Source organism: Psammomys obesus, unplaced genomic scaffold, assembly GCF_907164565.1.
Source record: "Psammomys obesus unplaced genomic scaffold, mPsaObe1.curated_primary_1811, whole genome shotgun sequence".
In the NCBI taxonomy this organism is placed as follows: domain Eukaryota; kingdom Metazoa; phylum Chordata; class Mammalia; order Rodentia; family Muridae; genus Psammomys; species Psammomys obesus.
In genome coordinates this window covers 12,204,530-12,222,608 of record NW_026592548.1, presented here as the reverse complement: position 1 = coordinate 12,222,608, position 18,079 = coordinate 12,204,530, and positions in this window count along the sequence as shown.

Genomic DNA, 18,079 nt, shown 5'->3' with positions numbered 1-18,079 from the left:
TTCCCCTTGGGAACAAAAGACATGACTCAGGGCCGTCTAAGAGCACTCACTTGCTGTTCTGGTTTTGCTTTTGTTTGCTTGCTTTCTTGTTTATTTTTTGAGACAGAGTTTCTTTGTGTAACCTTGACTGTCCTGGAACTCTCTCTGAAGACCAGGATGGTCTCCAACTCAGAGATCCGCCTGCCTTTGCCTCCCAAATGCTGGGATTAAAGGCACGCACTACTACCACACCACTCTTCTTGCAAAAGACACCCAGGTTTGATTCCATCCATACACATTGTGATTTACAACTGTCTATAGTCTAGTTCCAAAGGATCTGACATGTTCTTCTGACTTCCACAAGTATTTCATGCCTATGGTGCACATATATACATGCTAGCAAAACACACCAATACATGAAATAAAAGTAAAAAAAAATATTGTAAAACAAAAATGTTTTATTCTCTTGATATTTTCTGTATCTATCACCTACTTCTTATTCTTCCCATAGCTTTAAGTTAATGTCTTCTGCTTACATGGATGAAAGCAATACCTTTCTAATTCTGCTCACTCAGTCTTCCCTACTTCCTGCTACATCCTCCCCACAAAAATCTAATGTGATGCATCTTAAATCAAGCCTGACTATGTATGCTTCCACTTAAAATTTCCCTATAGTTCATTATTACCCACAGCTTCCTAGCAGGGTGCACAAGCTCATTATGTGCTTCTCCATATCTACCATCAACTTCATAGTTTACCCCTACTGCCTGATATTGATTGTGTTTCACAATATTGTTACATAAATGGCTCAAACCACACTTTGTGGTTTGTGATTCTTCTGTGCTATTGCTTTGATTGCTTTCTCTGCTTGATATATTTTTCCTGCTTTACAACTTCAAGATTCATCCTTCAATATTCAGTACAGAGGGTTCTGCAATAAATCTCTAAGCAAATATTAAAGGACTTTTCCTATATATCATATCACTTTTACCACTAACCACAATAAAATCAAAGTATAATTTTGTCTCAGTCCCCCTCTTGGAAATCACTAACTCAAAGATATAGTCTTTATTTTAATCAACTATGGACATTCAAAATCTTTAGTACAAAACACCTAGAGATGATTTCCTTATAACATCCGACTTCTGCTGAGACCCAGTGAGGATATGGCAGCATGAGTCAGTGAGAGCAAACACAGAGGGATCTGGTTACTACCTGGTGCTGGATCGTGCATCTGAAGATGCCAAGTTACAACTAGAAGGAAATATCTGGGGGATAGATCTGTAGTAGGAGATGAGCTGGGAATTCAGTAAATATCTGGGCTCCAGATCAAGGTTGAAAAGTCATAATTACCTAAATGGTAATAGGCCAGTACGAAAATTCCAATTGTTTCCTGCTTAAACTCCTATGCTGAAAGCCAATTATTTATACCTTATGCTTTAATTGGAGTTGTGGCTGCAGAAAATCATTTTAATTAACTCAAATACTAAAGAATCTGGATGCCCACAACATCTCTTAGTCTAGATTAAGTAACAGAGTTTTGACTTCAACTACTAGACTATGGGTTTACTATGTTTACAATGAGAATTCCTCACATGAAGCTCTGACATAATTATGAAAAAAAAAAAAAACACATGAGAAAAAGGTCAAATTGAACGTTACAAAACTGCGCAAGATAGACTACTGAAAAACAAATGTTGTTCTTTGGACAATGTCAGTGGCTATGATAAAATATAGCCAGTGTAATGGTGCAGGGGTCCCACACAGTCAGCTGTCTGTTAACAAAGACTGGCATTTGTCAACTAGCTGTGTGTTTCTTTCCTGGTCTGTAGACCTATAAACACAATGCTGGGTATTGATAATAGACACTTAGGCACTTATTCTTTAGTAGTCACCCTGTGGTTCTGGAAGCAGACTATGTCATCACTGTTTTTCATTTGTTTGATTGTTTTTTGTTTGTTTTTTAAAGTTTTGTTTTGTTTTAAGATTTATTTATTTATTATGTATACAATGTTCTCTTGCATGTGTGATTGCATGCCAGAAGAGGGTTCTAGTTCTCATTATAGATGGTTGTAAGCCACCATGTGGTTGCTGGGAATTGAACTCAAGACCTTTGGAAGAACAGCCAGTGCTCTTAACCTTTCCAGCCCCTTGTTTTTGTTTTTATACATCAACTATGGAACCAAGAAAAACAGGTAAAACTTGCTCTCCTCACATAGATTCTCATCCATTGAAATAGAAAAGTGATAAAAATAAAATAAAATAATGCATGTTCAATCACAATACATATTATGATTCAAACTTAAGTACTAGCATGGAATATGGAAGACTGGAGGAGGGGCCATTCATTTCAAATAGAGTAAATTTTAACAGCAAATGGAATGAAGTTTGAGATGGAGCATCATGAATAACTAGAGAAAAATTTCTAGGCAAAAGCCAAGACTGTGAAGTGAGGAAAACTGTACAGTGTTCAAGGAACAACAAAGTGATTGAGTAAAGAAAACAAGATGAAAGTGCTCAGGCCATGAGAGCTGCTGCTTCCACTGGCAGACTCTGAGAATTTGGAGAGTTTATTCTGAATAGGAACCACTGAAAGGATTTTAGCAGAAGAGTGTTGTAACAGAACTCAACTTCAGACTTCTGGAATGGTAAGACAGCTTCCATACTGAAAAAAAGCACACAAACAGAAGCAGAGACCAAGGAGGAGACACCCACAGCAGCCAAGGCCAGAGCAGAGGTGCCTTAGGCTCAATAGAAGCAGAAAGCATATTCTAGAGATCTCGGCTCAGTTTTAATAGTTAAATCCATAGCATTTTCTAATAGCACAAATATTAATTACAAACAACAGTAAGGCTACAGGAATAATAATGTTTTAAACCAACTAGAACAATGGACTTGTTAGTCACCATGTTGAGTAATAAGTAAGAGTTATTAAGTGAGAAAGTCCATTCTAGCTGAGCCTACTTGATATGCCTGTTAAACATTTTAGGAGAGGAGGTGGGTGTTGAAGTAGATAAAAGAGTCCTGTTCATCACAGCTGTTGAAATATGGGCACTGTTTAGTTATTTTTCTGTTGCTATGGCAAAAGCAGCTTCACAAATAAAGGTTTTACTTTGGCTCACAGTTTGCTGGAGAGTCCATTCTAGTGGAGAACTCGAGGAGCTTGAAGAGCCTGAGCACATCACGTCATCAGTCAGGGTGAAGCAAGCAATAACGCAATTCAGCACTGTTCCTTCACCTCAGCTGGAGAAATGTAGCATGGGTGCTCTCATTTGTCTGTGTCCATACTTCACAGGTAATCACTGCATGATACCCCTTCTCAGAAAATGGTCAAGCATGCATTTTTAAGTATTTTGTCTGAGACACGGAACTAACCACTTGCACATACTTTCCCTCAACCCACTGCTTACCAGCTGTGTGAAACGGACACCACTCACTGCAGTGCTTTGGGTGTCCCATTTCCCTGATAATAGTTGCTACACTTTTGAAATATGGTATTACATATAACTTTGCTGTATGTATATATTCTATAGGGTTGTGTATTCTTTCTAAAATAAATTATTTTAATAGGTTAGTTTATAATTCTAAAAATAATTGATTCTCTATGCACTTGTGCTCCAGACTAAAACCAATATGTCAGGTCATTGGCCACCTAAGCTGAACAGACTTGGAAAGAGTGAAGATGAAATCACAGAATTTTGAAGACCAAATCAGACTCAGCCTAGATTTCCAGTAGGTTGAAAAGGAATTCCATCCCAACATAACATCAGATCTGAAGGGAAAAAAGCATTGGAAAACCAAAGAACTGGATTCCACTTCAGACATGCATTTCCTCCATAGCAAACCGGTCATACACACACACACACACACACACACACACATACACACACATATGGATATACACATACGAGGAGGGTGGGGAGGGTTGTCACACAAAGATTTCATATCTTGGAGCTTCACTTTCTACATACATACATACATTAAATAATAATATGCCAAGGCACTGGTTGAATTCATATGTTATTTGATATCATATGTTGTTATTTGAAAGCGTATTTAACAATAGTAACTAGGATTAGATAAGTGTGAGAATCATAAAAGTCATACATATATATGTAGGACTCCAAATATAAATAATTTATCATATATACATATGATTGGATAAGTGATAACATATGTTAAACGTATTAGATGCTACATCAAAATGATAATGAACAATGTAATTTAATAGAAATATAACAGCTAACAGTCCAAATAAGTATAAGCCAAACAGTTCATTATGGTAATAACATTTTTAGCTATAAGCAGGATATCCATTTTTATAAAATGGTTTAGCATCAGTTTTGAAAAGCCATACTCTATTCTCCAAAGATAAAATACTACATTCAGTTATGTTTAATAAGACATTACAGTGTCCTATCTTTAAAAACACAGTTATATTTATACAGCATTAAAATAGCTGCCTCAGAAAGGATGTGAGTTGTTTTGGCTTGGCCAAGAAAGGCATGAGAAATATTTGTCAGAGCTCATTTCCTAGGCCCACTCATCCTTGTAACTGCCAATCATTTCATTAGGCTGGTGATTAGAAACTGGGAACCTGAATAGAAAAACAAGCTCAGTCGCAACAAGAGCCAGTCTTTGAAGACTGCTAGCTTCGGCTGCTGTATCTTCTGGTGTTTAAGAAGCACAGTTTTAGAAATACAGATGCCTCTTCTTCATCCAAACAATCATGGAGTTGGCAAAAGTTGTTGAATTACATTAAGTGAGTTTTAGTTTGCCTGGCAGGACAAAGTGATTCCCCCTCATCCTCCAGGTGGGTCTGTTTAGACTGACAGCTGTAGTCTGTGCAGCAGAGGGTCCTCAAACATGGAGCCTTGGAGCCCCTGCTCCCAGCATGGACATCTTCATCCAAAGCAGGTCCGTCAGTCCGGACAGGACCAAGCAACATCCCAGTGGCCACAAAGAATGAAGACATGCAAAGCATTTGCCCAAACTCAGCACCCAAGTGCAAGGTCTCCCACCAGTGAGATCTTACAAAGGCAATTCACCAAGAGAACTTTCTATGAGTCTCAGGCTTAGCTAATCCTAGTTATTATTGTCAAATATGGTACTGAGCAACTTGTGGTATCTGACTGAATTCCAACAGCACCCTGGAGTATTATTTAATCTATGTATGTAGAAAGTGAATCTCCAAGAGATGAAAAATTTCGTATCACATCCCTACCCCCCCACACACACACACAGAAATGGGGTAAATGTTCAGAGTTTGAATCTAATCCCAAGGTATTTTAACTGTCCCGGGGCTCTGACCTGTTGCCAGCAGGATGGCTGGGTACTTATGGGCCAGCAGTCTCATCACTTATAATACTAATTGAAAGAGTTGGAATTTAGAATCTGCATCTAAGAACCAGAGATCCATACCTAACATGCCACATGTTCTCTCAGAGCTCTTGTATTCCTTTTAATCCACTTGCCTTCCTGCACATGCTGGGACCAGTTCTGACTGCCACATCACAACCCAAAACATTGACATCAAAAATGAAGAACAACCCACTTATGAAACAGCATCAATGGTTGCTCCAAAAAGAATAATTGGCATCAGAAAAGTAAAAATAATATGTCCAAAGAACAGCAGGGTCTCAGTGATGACCCAACATTTTATTAACATGTTACAAATAGTGGGTGTTTTCATATGACATGCTTTCTTTAAGCATCTGATATAGTTTTCATGTCAATGAAATTAATATTGCTGTTCTCTACCATTTTATGAATAGCAAAAAGAAAAGAAAAAAGACTATTTTTTAACAGAACAGCATTTCTAAAGCTGGCTTTTCAAAACCCTAAACCAGTTTCCCTGACCAGAGTCCTCTGCTCCCTGTGGGTTCCTGTGAATAGTCATGATGTTGCTTGAATACGCATTGTTATAATTAAGCTGGATATTAAACACATGGTTTTTGAGAACCATATTCGGCAATAATAATTAGATGATGTGATTTAAAGAGTGAATGGCCGTGACATTGTTACAGATGTTGATGTAGGGACTGATGGCTGGTACAACCATACCGGATGGTATTGATATTCAAAATGCAGGAATTAGTCCACTGAAAGCAAGGACGGTATGGGAAAGAAGAGGTATTCATTTGGGGAAATGAGGTTTTTTTAATGGCTTAGATAACTTAAATTTTCAATTCCTTGAGTTTAATAGTGAAGATTTAAGTAAGTTATAATATCCAGTGTTCTGAAGTTTTGAAGAACAAAATTACTTTTAAATTCCTTTGCTAGATGTGAAAGATTGAAAGACTGTCATGGATTAATCCCCCCTTTTTTGTCCCTGTTGGAGCCTGAACTCAAGGTACTGTCATGCTAGGCAAGCGTTCCACCACTGAGCTATGTCCCCAGCCTGGATTAAAAAATTTAATGACATTGGACAAACCTAACCAGCAAAATTAATACCTCTGAAACTGAAGTTCTACTACTGAATACATGAAAAAATTTTAAACTTCCCTTTGTTTGATGGGAATGATAAATTTTAATACTAACATATTTTGTAATGTGTGGGCAAAGAGGAAAAACATTGCTATGCTACTGGCCCAAGTAAGAAAAGCATTAGAGTTGTGAGCAGACACTTGGCTGGGGTGCAATAACACGGGGAGAGATCCAAGAAGAATGGCCCATCTGTGGTCAGGTCCCTGGGGTATATGACTGGTTTCTCAACTTATGCCAAAATCGCAGGCATCTAGACATAGACCGAAGTAAGAGAAGAGCACTATCAAAATAAATGTACTTTTAAGTACTGTCTTTACAAACCACAAGATCCTAGAACATGAACAACTAAAATAGTAAGTTTGCTTATAATATGGTAATCCAAAAATGAGCAAAACATTGCCCTGTCAGTTTTAGAGTCAGGCCTATAGAATGCATAGCAAGACCATCATCTTTCAAACAGATTTGATTTTATGTCATTTCAGCAATCGAAATATAAATAAATAAACCGTGAGATCTCAAGAAATCCTGGTGTTTTGCTCTGTCTGCCGCGCTATTTTTCTGACAAATCTAAAGAAGGAATAACAAACTAGAATATTTGAATTGTTAAAAAAATGTTGAGTAGCATGTAGCGCAGGCTAGCCTAAAGCTTTCTCTGTAACTGAGCATGACCTTGAACTTATGCTTCTCCTGCTTCTATCTCCCAAGTGCCGGGACTGTAGGTTTGTGTTGTGTCCATTTATGTGGTATTGGAGATAGATCTAGGGCCTCTGGCACACCAGATTCTCTATCAGCTAAGCTCCAGGCACCAAAATAACAGTTTTCACAACCTAAACACGAGCAATTCTTGGAGAAGCAGAAGTACCTGGCCAGGAATATATCCTTGACATTAGGACTGAGGCACTGGGAGTTGCTTCTCATGAGTGAGTTGCATCCCCTGATGGTATTTCATGAGATAAAAATGAACACACATTTCCAAATCTACTTATCTGAGTTGTCAATAATTGAAAATGTCAGAAGCAATCAGAAGATAATGACACAGATTAGTTCCAATGAAAACCAAACACATGTATAACCGAAAAGGATCTGGCAAAGAAAAACAGCAGGTTCTTCCCTGTTGCGTGCACTCTTGCAGGGACTCTCCTCCTGGCAATGATCTCAGCCTTCTATTCAGCCTCCCTGAAACTGTTTCCCCGTCGGTTAGGGCAGTGTTCACAGCTGAAGAGGGCACACTGCTGGGACTGCTTTGAAATGACCTGACTCTCATTTCATTGAGTACACTCTGACCTAAGACAGCGACTGAGAAAGTTCATAATTCTGGGAACTATCACAAATCAATGGGAGAGAAAGCAGTTGAAAAGCAAGTCTATGCTGCACATTTCCCCTAATTACAATTAAAAAGCAACAGCTGACGATTAAGGGGCCTTTTCCAACTCCTGGCAGACCCGTTCCTTTCATTACCTGTCTACAAAATTGTAGTGCATAAGGGAGAAGGTGAGGAAAAGGGGCAGGCTGGGAGCTGCCTCAACTCATCAGCATTTTCTCTGTATGGGCATGAGGAGCAGGAGGTGGGTGGGAGGCAGCTGAACACCCCAGACCGAGGGAGTTGCAGAACCAGAACTTCCCTCAGTCCACTGGGCCCAGGCGACTGAACTTTTAAGCGTGGGGTGCTCTTCATGGCTCTCTTCCCAGAGAGAGGCTGGAATGAGCGAGGGGGAAAGAGCAAGGTGTGCTGGGCATTTTATTTCCGGGACCTTTCCTAGCCTCACCAGGAATTGGCATTAGAAAGGAAACTTGAAAAAAAAAAAAAAAGAAAGAAAGAAAGAAAGAAAGAAAGAAAGAAAGAAAGAAAGAAAGAAAGAAAGAAAGAAAGAAAGAAAGGAAACTTGATCCGATGTGTCTTAACATACGGGGAAAAAATACACTTCCACAGCTTCTTGGGTAGCAGGCAACATTGATGGCATCTTTTTATCAGGCATCAATCTCTCCGCAGCAGGAGAGCGACAGGTGACTGATAATAATTAACACATCTTTTCAATTACAGCCTCTGACAATATTACTGATAGACATGTCATGGGGAACCACACCTAACAAAAGATATGGGGAAAGCATCTGTGAGAATTTTCCCACTTGTATACCTTCCTCTGAATCAGTCATTCTCCACCCTCCAACTCAGACTAATGAAACTGCTGCCAGCTCCATTTTCTCTTTTACTTAAACGATTTATTGTTTTATTTTTAAGTATGTGTGTCAGAGAGAGACAGAGCCAGGCAGGCAGGCAGGTATACCAACAGAAAGACAGACCACAAGTGAGCAAGAGCAAGTGCCAGAAGAGGCCTAAAAATGGCCATAGGTGCCCCTAGACCTGGAGTCACAGACGTTGGGAGCAGTCTGATGCTGGTTCTGAAAACTGAATTTGGATCCTCTGCAAGAACAGTTCACACTGTTAATTGTTGAGCCATTTCCCTAGCCCCAAGAAAGAGGAAGCATCTAACTTTTCCTCTGTTGCTTTCAGATAGGGTCTAAAGTAGCCCAGGTCAACCTTCCTGCTGATTTTCAAAGATCGCTTGTACACTGAGTGACATTCACTTATTCACTTGTTTGTTTTCTTTGAGATAGGTTCTTGTGTGGCACAGGCTGTTCTTAATTTCCTTCCTAACCAAGGATAGCCTTGAACTCTTAGTATTCCCCTATCTGCTACACTGGGCTGGGATTATAGGCATGCACACAGCACCAGGATTGGACCATATTTTCATAGAGAGGTCCTGTGCTTGTCTGCAGACATCACATTCAGAATTTTGAGACAAGGTAGGTGAGACCCTAGTAAAATTTTCACCCAGCACCAGTATACAGTGTTGCACACTGACTTCAGCAGAGCCGGGAGTTAAGGGAGTCTGAATTATGAATCCCCTTTTTTTTATGAGGAAATGTCAACTCTGTACTTTTTGAAAATTTAGCTCTGCATGTACATCTAGTTCTCAAGGGAAAAGGGATGCATCACAGTGTATTTCCTAAATTAATCCAATTATAATGATTTCTATATTTAACGACGAACCACAAATGTTTTTAATCACACTGTGTTCCCCTTGGTATGTCTTACACAATACCATTGCTTACCTGCTAAAGAACAGCACAGAGATGTCCTGTACTCTAATGGCATACCTGGCAAGCTGAGAGTTCATCCTCAAATCCCAAGCCACTTTCTGAAAAGGAAGAAGCCACAGATTTGGAACCAAACAAAAGTCTGTTTCGTTTATGTTGTCTTTGGCTTTCACTGTGCAGTGAAACAGGATAATTCCAATAAAAAGTATTCACCTTGGGGCCTAAAATTATACCCTTAAAATTAACAGGATAATTACCTGTTCTGCATTTTTTTCTCTCTCTCTCTGAAGACACAGCTTTCTCCTTATAGCTTCAGGGAAGAAATACTGGGAATTTAATAGATGAAGAGAAAAGAAACAATATCAGGGTTGGAATGTCTCTTTGTTCACTTAGTCTCAAAGCTTTGGGTCCCAGGATTGAAAAGCTACACATAAAACCGGGGTCTTTTCCTACAGAAAAAAGGATATGGCTTTATCATCCATTATAATTCATATTAATGCTTGAGTGCAATCAGAAATGCTTTTTATCCAGGGGAAGGTGTAAATACTTGTTAGATCGTTGTGAGATGCTTAGCAAGGGAAGTTCACTAATGGCAGAGGTAAATTGGGGTGAGTGGGCATACTCAGTGAACTGCTTGCCTCATAGACTTCTGTTTGACAAAAATCACTGACAATATGTGTACTTCTACCATATCACTGTACCGCAATATACTGTCTTCCAGCAGCGGAGCGTGAACTACCAAAATTGGCCTTTGCAGAGAGTTGCCTGCTATTAGGAACTGTGAAAGGAACTGTGTTATGTCCCTCTCTCAGCTTTTGAGGGTCAGCTGTGGGCACTGCTTTCCCTGCGACTTTACAGTGTTCAACATGTCAACATTTGCCAACATTTCCCTTTCTTATAAGAATGCCAGGCATAATAAAGCAAGTGCTACAGTAATCATCTCAACTTGACCATTTATTAAAAATATGGCCACAATTAGAGATGCTTGTAAAGGGTCTTGTGATTAAACCCATAAAAGTAATTAAACTCCAAAAATCTGGGCCCAGGTGTCTTTTCTGACACTGATACTCCAACCAAGGACCTAGAACCCCTGCACAGATATAGCCAGTGGCTGCTCAGTCTACAAATAAGATACCTAGTAAGGGGAACAGGGTCTGTCTCTGACATGAACCCAGTGGCTGGCTCTTTGATCACCAACCCCTAAGGGGGGAACAGCCTTACCAGGAAGACTATGAAAGACAGTCCTGATAAGACCTGATAAGCTGGGGTCAGATGGAAGGGGAGGAGGTCCTCCTCTATCAGTGGAAGGGGCATGGGAGGAGATGAGGGAAGGAGGATGGGATTGGGAGGGGATAAGGATGGGGGCCATAGCTGGGATACAAAGTGAATAAATAGTAATAAATAAAAAATTATATTAAAGAATAAAAAAGGATGGAGGGAGGAAGAGAGGGAGGGAGAGGGGGGAATAAGGAGGGAAAGAGAGTTCTTATGAAAAAGTTATCTCTTTCCTCTTGCATTATAATTACATTGCCTTATACCTATCTCATGAGTAAAATGCCTAAGACAATTATCTATGTTTTCTATATTTATGCTACCTTGATATGTTTATTGATTTACACCAATAGTAAATGGTCTAGTTACTTATCAGAGAACAATAAAAAGGAATTAAACTGTTTTCAAAAATAACTAATCCTGTTTAGGCAGAAGTGTGTTCATTAATAACAAAATCTCTACTGTGCAGCACCAGTGGTTCCCAGGTGAGTAGCACGTGGTGAAGTCAGCAGTTCTGGCTTGTGAAGTGCGGAGACAGTGAGACAAACAAGTTAGCAGCAAGAAGAAGCAGGAGTGCCACCTCCCAACCGTGAGCAACAAAATCAGGATCAATGGAGGCCTCTTATCTTTTAAGTTGTGTTAAACATTATAATGTTTTAATTAAAACATGAAAAAAATTAAATATTTGCCATATTAAATATAAAAACTCAAAAGCTTCTAAAGCTTTGTTGGCTGGTAGAAATGAGAAAAAGTATATCTGGACCTTCCTTCTCTTCCGTACCATCTTCTTGTGTGGGCTAAAGGAAGTCTGTCAGATCAAGGCCACGTCTGTCAGCATGATGGCAATCTGCCAACACTGCATATTCTCTGTTGCCCACCCCTGCTTGGGGACAGGGGAAGAGACTAAAGACTATGCAGTCCAGTGACATCAGTGTGATCTCATTAGAATTGCTGAGTCTGTTCCCTAGGCCAGCTTCCCTGTCCTCTCTGCCACTCTCTAGGGTGACATCTGAGAACACAGCAGCCAAGGAAGTTTGTTTTTTTTTTGTTTTTTTTTTTTTTTTAATCAGCTAAATGTGAATTCCATAATATGTACAAGAAAACTTAATTGCCAGCATATTAGTGTATTACCCAACGTTCACTAGAAGAACAAGACTGGTCGGATGAATGTAATTACAAAGGGGTTCACTGGCTTGCAGGTAGCTCAGTACTGGCTATTCTCCACGGTGGAGAGAGGCCTGGAATCTAGTAGCTGCTCAGTTGCTAGGCCAAATGCCTCATAGATCTCAATCTGACACTGAAGGGCTGGAAGACACGCAGAGAGCCACTGGCCTTCAGTTCATGTTGAAAGCACAAAGACTCTGGGTTCTAAAACAAGTGAAGGAAGGCAGGCACAGTGACAGTAGATGAACTGGACATGAGGGCATGACATGAGGGCCATCCGGCAACAGGCTTTTCTCTTAGACCTGTTGTGGGAGACGCCACTGGAAAAGGCCACTCATATTTAAGGTTGACTTTCCCACTACAAGTAACTGGAGAAATAAAAAAAAAAAAAAAAAAAAAAACATACATGATGAAGCTTGCCTCTTAGCTGATTCCAGATCCAGTCAAATTGATAATCAATTCATTTTAACCACAGATTAAATAAACGTTGGCAGCTTTGGAAGTAAGTCATGAGACTCTGCTCAATGCAGGAAGATATAGAATTTCTACTTCCTCTTTGCATATGCTACGTTTCATATCTACCCTAAACACTTAAAAATAACCATCCTGTGATATAATAATCCCGCTTTGGCTCTTCCTCCCCCACCAGCTTTTATTGAAAATATCCCAGTCTGGATGTTATAACTAATATCCAAAGGAATTTGGAATAACCTTTTTCCTTTTGAAATTTCCTTTGTTTCGCACTTTTCACCTCTCACTGAAGGCAAGCTTTGAGCTTTACAGCACCCCGCTGACCTGTGGAGCCAGGGAAGGAACTACTCTCCATTTCCCTAAGACAGTAAGCGTTGGTGTCCAACACTTGGAATGAGATGCTAAAAACCATGAATATCAGAGGTTGGCATGCACGTGGGCTTATCAAGTCAGAGTAACATCACTGTGCATGTATACGTACAAGGTGATTTCCTGCTCCTTCAAGTGTGATCCTAGATCGCAGGCTTGCAGAACATTCTTAGATTCGGCCATTAAAATAGGAACAGGCACAGTGATCTAACTCTGATAGGAAAGCAGGCATCACAGCTCTGTCATGCTCAGTGCAGTCTTTACTTGTGATACTTTATCAGTTTGGCCCAACCTCAAATCCAAAATTGGAGGAATGCTTTCAAGAATTACCCTGCAAACTTCTTTACAATTGTTTCCCAGGAAAGTATAGTCAACCTGCCCTGTATGCACCTCTCAGCACTCATGGGAATTGCACTGCTACTTGAAAGTCCTGTGGAGAAAAGAATTGTATCTTATATCTGTAACGGGAGAGACTGAGTATGCGTGGTGTCTCTGTGCATAGGTGTTTGTGTGTGTTCTTGTGTGAACACATGAATGTGGCTGGCATGGTTGGGCCAGGACTTAACGTCTAGTATCCTCTCAGTTTCTCCCCACATTTGGTTTTGTAAACAGGGCTTTTCAATGGACCTAGAGCTCACTGACATGGCTGGACTAACTCGGCCAGACCAGCTGTGCTAAAAGCTCCGTGGGACCACTTGTCTCTGCTCCCCCAGAGTTCTCAGAACATACTACTTCACCCAGCATCAATGTGGGTCCTAGGGATTTGAACTCAGGTGGTCATCCTTGCATAGCAAGCATTTTACTAACTGAGTCATCTCTCTCACCACAAAACAAAAAGAAATTTTAGGCTAGATATAAAGCACCACGCATGCATTTGGAACAGCCGGGCAAGCTTAATGGCTAGAACACATTTGTGTGTTTGCCCATTTATAATACTAAACAAAATGGGAGTATTTTTATAGTTTACACACACACATACCCTCATTTGATGTCTCATTCACTACACTTAACAAATGAGAAAACCAAGGTGCAATCACTTGAATAAGTTGTCCACCATTACAAATCCAAAACTGTCACGATTTGAACCCACTACTATTTGACTCTTGACTATAAGATTCATGCTTGTTTTTCTATTCTCTACTGTTTTCCCCTAGATGAACTTTTTTGAGAACCACAGAAAACTACAGGGCTGACAGTGTTGAATGTTTAGTAGCTAGAATGGGACTAGGTTTCACTTAATGATTACTACTATTAGATAAGAATCCATCCAGATTCCTATTTTCAAACTCATCTGATTCGTTTAAAGTTTGGACTTTGATAGCTAGAAGAGTTCAGAGAGTTCTATAATAGATAAAATGGGAGAAATGCAAATAGATATTTGACTTGGCTAGATGTAGTAGTGAATTTTTTGGTCAAACATAGAACAAAGTTGAATTCTGCACGTAAAATGCCATTTGATTTTCTACTTCACGCCAAGTAACCTGGCATTACAAAAACTTTTTTTTTTTGCTCATTCTTATATTTCTTGATCATTATTTTTTCAACTATTTCAGCCAAACCAAACACTTCATTTTATGTCAAATTGGCAGAATCTTTGTGAAATTTTCAGGGAAAAATATGTCCCCTGTTCTCTATAATGTCTCAGCTGAAGGTGTTTTTTGCTGACTCAAATCAGTAGGAATGGCCTACAGTGTGGTCTAAGGGAATACTTGTCACACTGAGCTTTACAGGTTATCAACACTTTGAGAAAATGTCATGTCTAAATCTGTGGAAGAAGGAAGTCTACTGCAGAGTGAGAAGAGCAAGAAGGCATCTTGGAGCAGAGTGTGAGGCTCTGGGCATTTTGTAGAGAAAGGCGTGTGGGCACTAGACATCTAAAGACAAGGAACATTTCCACTGGGAAAGTGAGATAATTTTTTTACAATTTGTCTTAGAACTGGTTGCCCTCAATGGTTATTTCCCTGACACTCCACAAAGTTAACACTTGTGTCGTGTTCAACAAGGGCTAATTTCATCAGATAGCAGCACCTGACAGACGCAAGTTCAATAGATAGAATGCAATGATTCTTAGCTTACCAACAACTAAGCCTTATACTATGCAATCCATGTAGATGGATATTATCCTGGTTAATGTTTGTTAGTCAGCTCTTCAGAAAAATAGAAAGAATAAACAAAGTCCTGATCTTTGCTTCATGCCATTTTCCACATTGTAAACACATCCATCTTAACTGCTATCAGTTACGGAGCACATGTTAGCAGACTCAGGACACTGGGTCCCAGCTTCAGCATTCCATCAGCCCGAATATTGTTCTATCTGCTATGCAGGTTTCTTGCAAACACGTTAGTCTACATTTGTAGTTAATGTCGATTGCACACCACTTAAAAGTCCTCGTTTTCAGTCCTATAAGATCCCAGATTGAATTATAACCACTTCTCTTATAATCATCCTTAGCATAGAAAATATCTGGAACACCTCAAAATTCCATAGGCAACTTTTGAAATTTTGTCTGTTTCTGTCTGTTATGCTCATGAATGGTTTTGTATCAAAGTCAGCAGACAAGAAATAAAAGAGATGACCAATATTTTTTAGGTGCTTCTCATAGAATTCCTAGGAATGTATTGGTAGTTACTAAATATTGTTGACTCATATTTTGGAGTTCTTGGGTAGAATGCTTCAAATATCCTATGTTTTGAATTCTGCAAGCAACTAGACAGGCTGTAGATACTATGGCTTCTTTTATTTAGTTTTGTTGCTTGATCTTTTTGTCTATGAAAGATAACAGCTATGAAAGTGAAAAGAAAAGTAAAATAAAATAAAACTAATAGATAGAAATTCCAGTAAAAGATTTTTATTTAGATGGCTAGACATGATAGTTCAGGTGTTCAATCCCAGAGCTGGAGGTGAGGTAGGTTGGAGGCTAGCCTATGCTAGATAGCAAGTAACAGGACAACCTGGGCTACAGATGGACAGCCTGTATTTAGAAACAAAATATGTATATCATTTTATGTTTTGGAAAGTTAAAACACTTAGGTTTAAGTGTGAGTTCATCTTCAAACATAATCAATGAGAAGAAACAGACTACTCACCTGCACGTGGAACAGAACCCAAGCACTGGCAGTGGGAATGAGATTTCAACATAAAGATTCCGTTTATGTCTCTTTTGTTCAGGTTTTCAAGAATGGAAGAAATCCTGGTTTGCACAGAAAACACCTTTATTTTTAACCTTTTTGCTTTCAGTGCTACACATATTCAATTATATCCAGACATTCAGAGGAAGTATACATTTTTATTGTTTGCAATTTGCATAGTTAGCAATATTTCAGAATCACACATTGGTAAGGTTTTCTCACTGAATCTTTATTGATTATGTGAACATGCAGGATTATGTCAGACTCACATGTACTGAAACACAAGATATTGAATAATATCATTAAAGCATCCCACGTGTCTCAATGCCTATCTTCATCTCATATTCACTCAGTTTCATCAAAATCAAATTGACTTTATTTTCCATATTGAATTCAAACCTTAAGTTTGGTTTTATTGCTAATGTTTTTTATATGCAGTTGTAAATGAAATTAACATCACAGGCCGGGATTGCATGTCGAGTTCTTTCAGCTTATTAAAAATGTCAGCAAGAGACAAAAGCAAGCACAACCATGCTTTCAGTGAGATTTTGTTAATGGTGCTATTACAATGAGGGAATTTTTTTTTTCGTTTTCATTTGAAAGATTTGTAGCAAGACTTGGTCTTGGCAGAACCAACTAACCTCAACTGAAAAGTGAATTCTGGAACCCCAGTATGAAACCACAAACACTACTAAAAATTCTCCATTATAAAGAATACACCTTAAAACTTGGCAATACTCATCATAAAAACTGAACACTGTTTTGAAAGAAGCCCATTAATCTGCTTTACAGCAAATGGTTGTCTATATAACACACCACAATTGTCTGAACTTATTTTGGCAACTGCTCCTACATGAATCAAAATGCCTGGATATTTTTACAACCATTACTTGCTCAATGCTAATTTCAACTCTACACATCTTTGGAAACTCATTTGATGGCTTGTTCTGAAAATTAACATAAAGACTAAACACTTGTTCTGTTCCATGTATTTAAATGATTTTACCCAGCATGCTGGTTAGTTTTAATTGTCAACTTGAAACAACCTAGAATCACCTGGAAATAAAGTTTAAGTAAGGAACTCTACAGGTCAGATTGGTCATACTGCTAAAAGCTCTAAGTCATAACGAAGACACCTTGTTATTTATTGTCTAGATCATGATAGGCGTGTCCATGGAGGGCTGTCTTGGTAATGCATTGATATCCATTGTGGAAGGCACTTTGTTTCCATGTCTCCGTCATCAGGCCTGAAGGGCCAATGGACACCGCACACTGAGCAAGAAGTACATGTTTCTTTGGGGAGGAGGGGGTCCCAGTGATTTTTAACTTCCGGGCAGAAACGATGAAGCCTGGAGTCCTGGGTTCTTCCCTTAGGAAGAGCTGGAGTAGGTCTGGTTAAACTTCCATCTTAACAGCAGAGGGACCAGGCGAATGCCTTTGCTTGACCCAGGTTTCAGCTAGGATGCAGGTTTGGGGGCTGATCCAAGCTGCAGGAGCTCAGCGACTGACCTGCCCTGACTTCGAGCCGCTGCTTTGCAAGGGGTCAGCAGTTGATTGCGCAGATGAGCGCTGAGTTTGTGGCCAAGCCCCGGCAGCAACTGGAGTGGTCCCGCTGCGGCTGTCTGGCCGACAGTCAATCCCTGGGCTCAGAGATGCATTCCTTGGGAAGAAGGTAGCCCTCCTTTCCCCAGAATTGGTGATGAGTTTCAGGCAATCTTTTATGAAATAGACGGTGTATTTTATTTTGTGAACAGCGACATTCTAAACCTTGGACACCGGGGAGGGGATCTGAGGATGAAGGTGCTCAAATGGCTGGATGCTGGTGATGCTCTTTTTACATGGGAGAAGGGTAACAAGTGACAGCTTATATGCTTGGACACCTGTAATGACCTAGGGCCTGTGTCATGTGTTCCTGAGGCAGGCACGGAAACCAGCAGAGAGCTTTGTCCCATGTCTTCGGTTCTTAAAGTGAGATTTTACGTCTCAAATTTGAGGTTTCCGGGATTTGAACATGCTGCATCTCCATCTCATGCCAATTCGTCTGGATGCGTGGTCCACAAGCCCAGCATGGCAACACTGTATGTAGGGAGCACTGGTCAGCATGGCAACA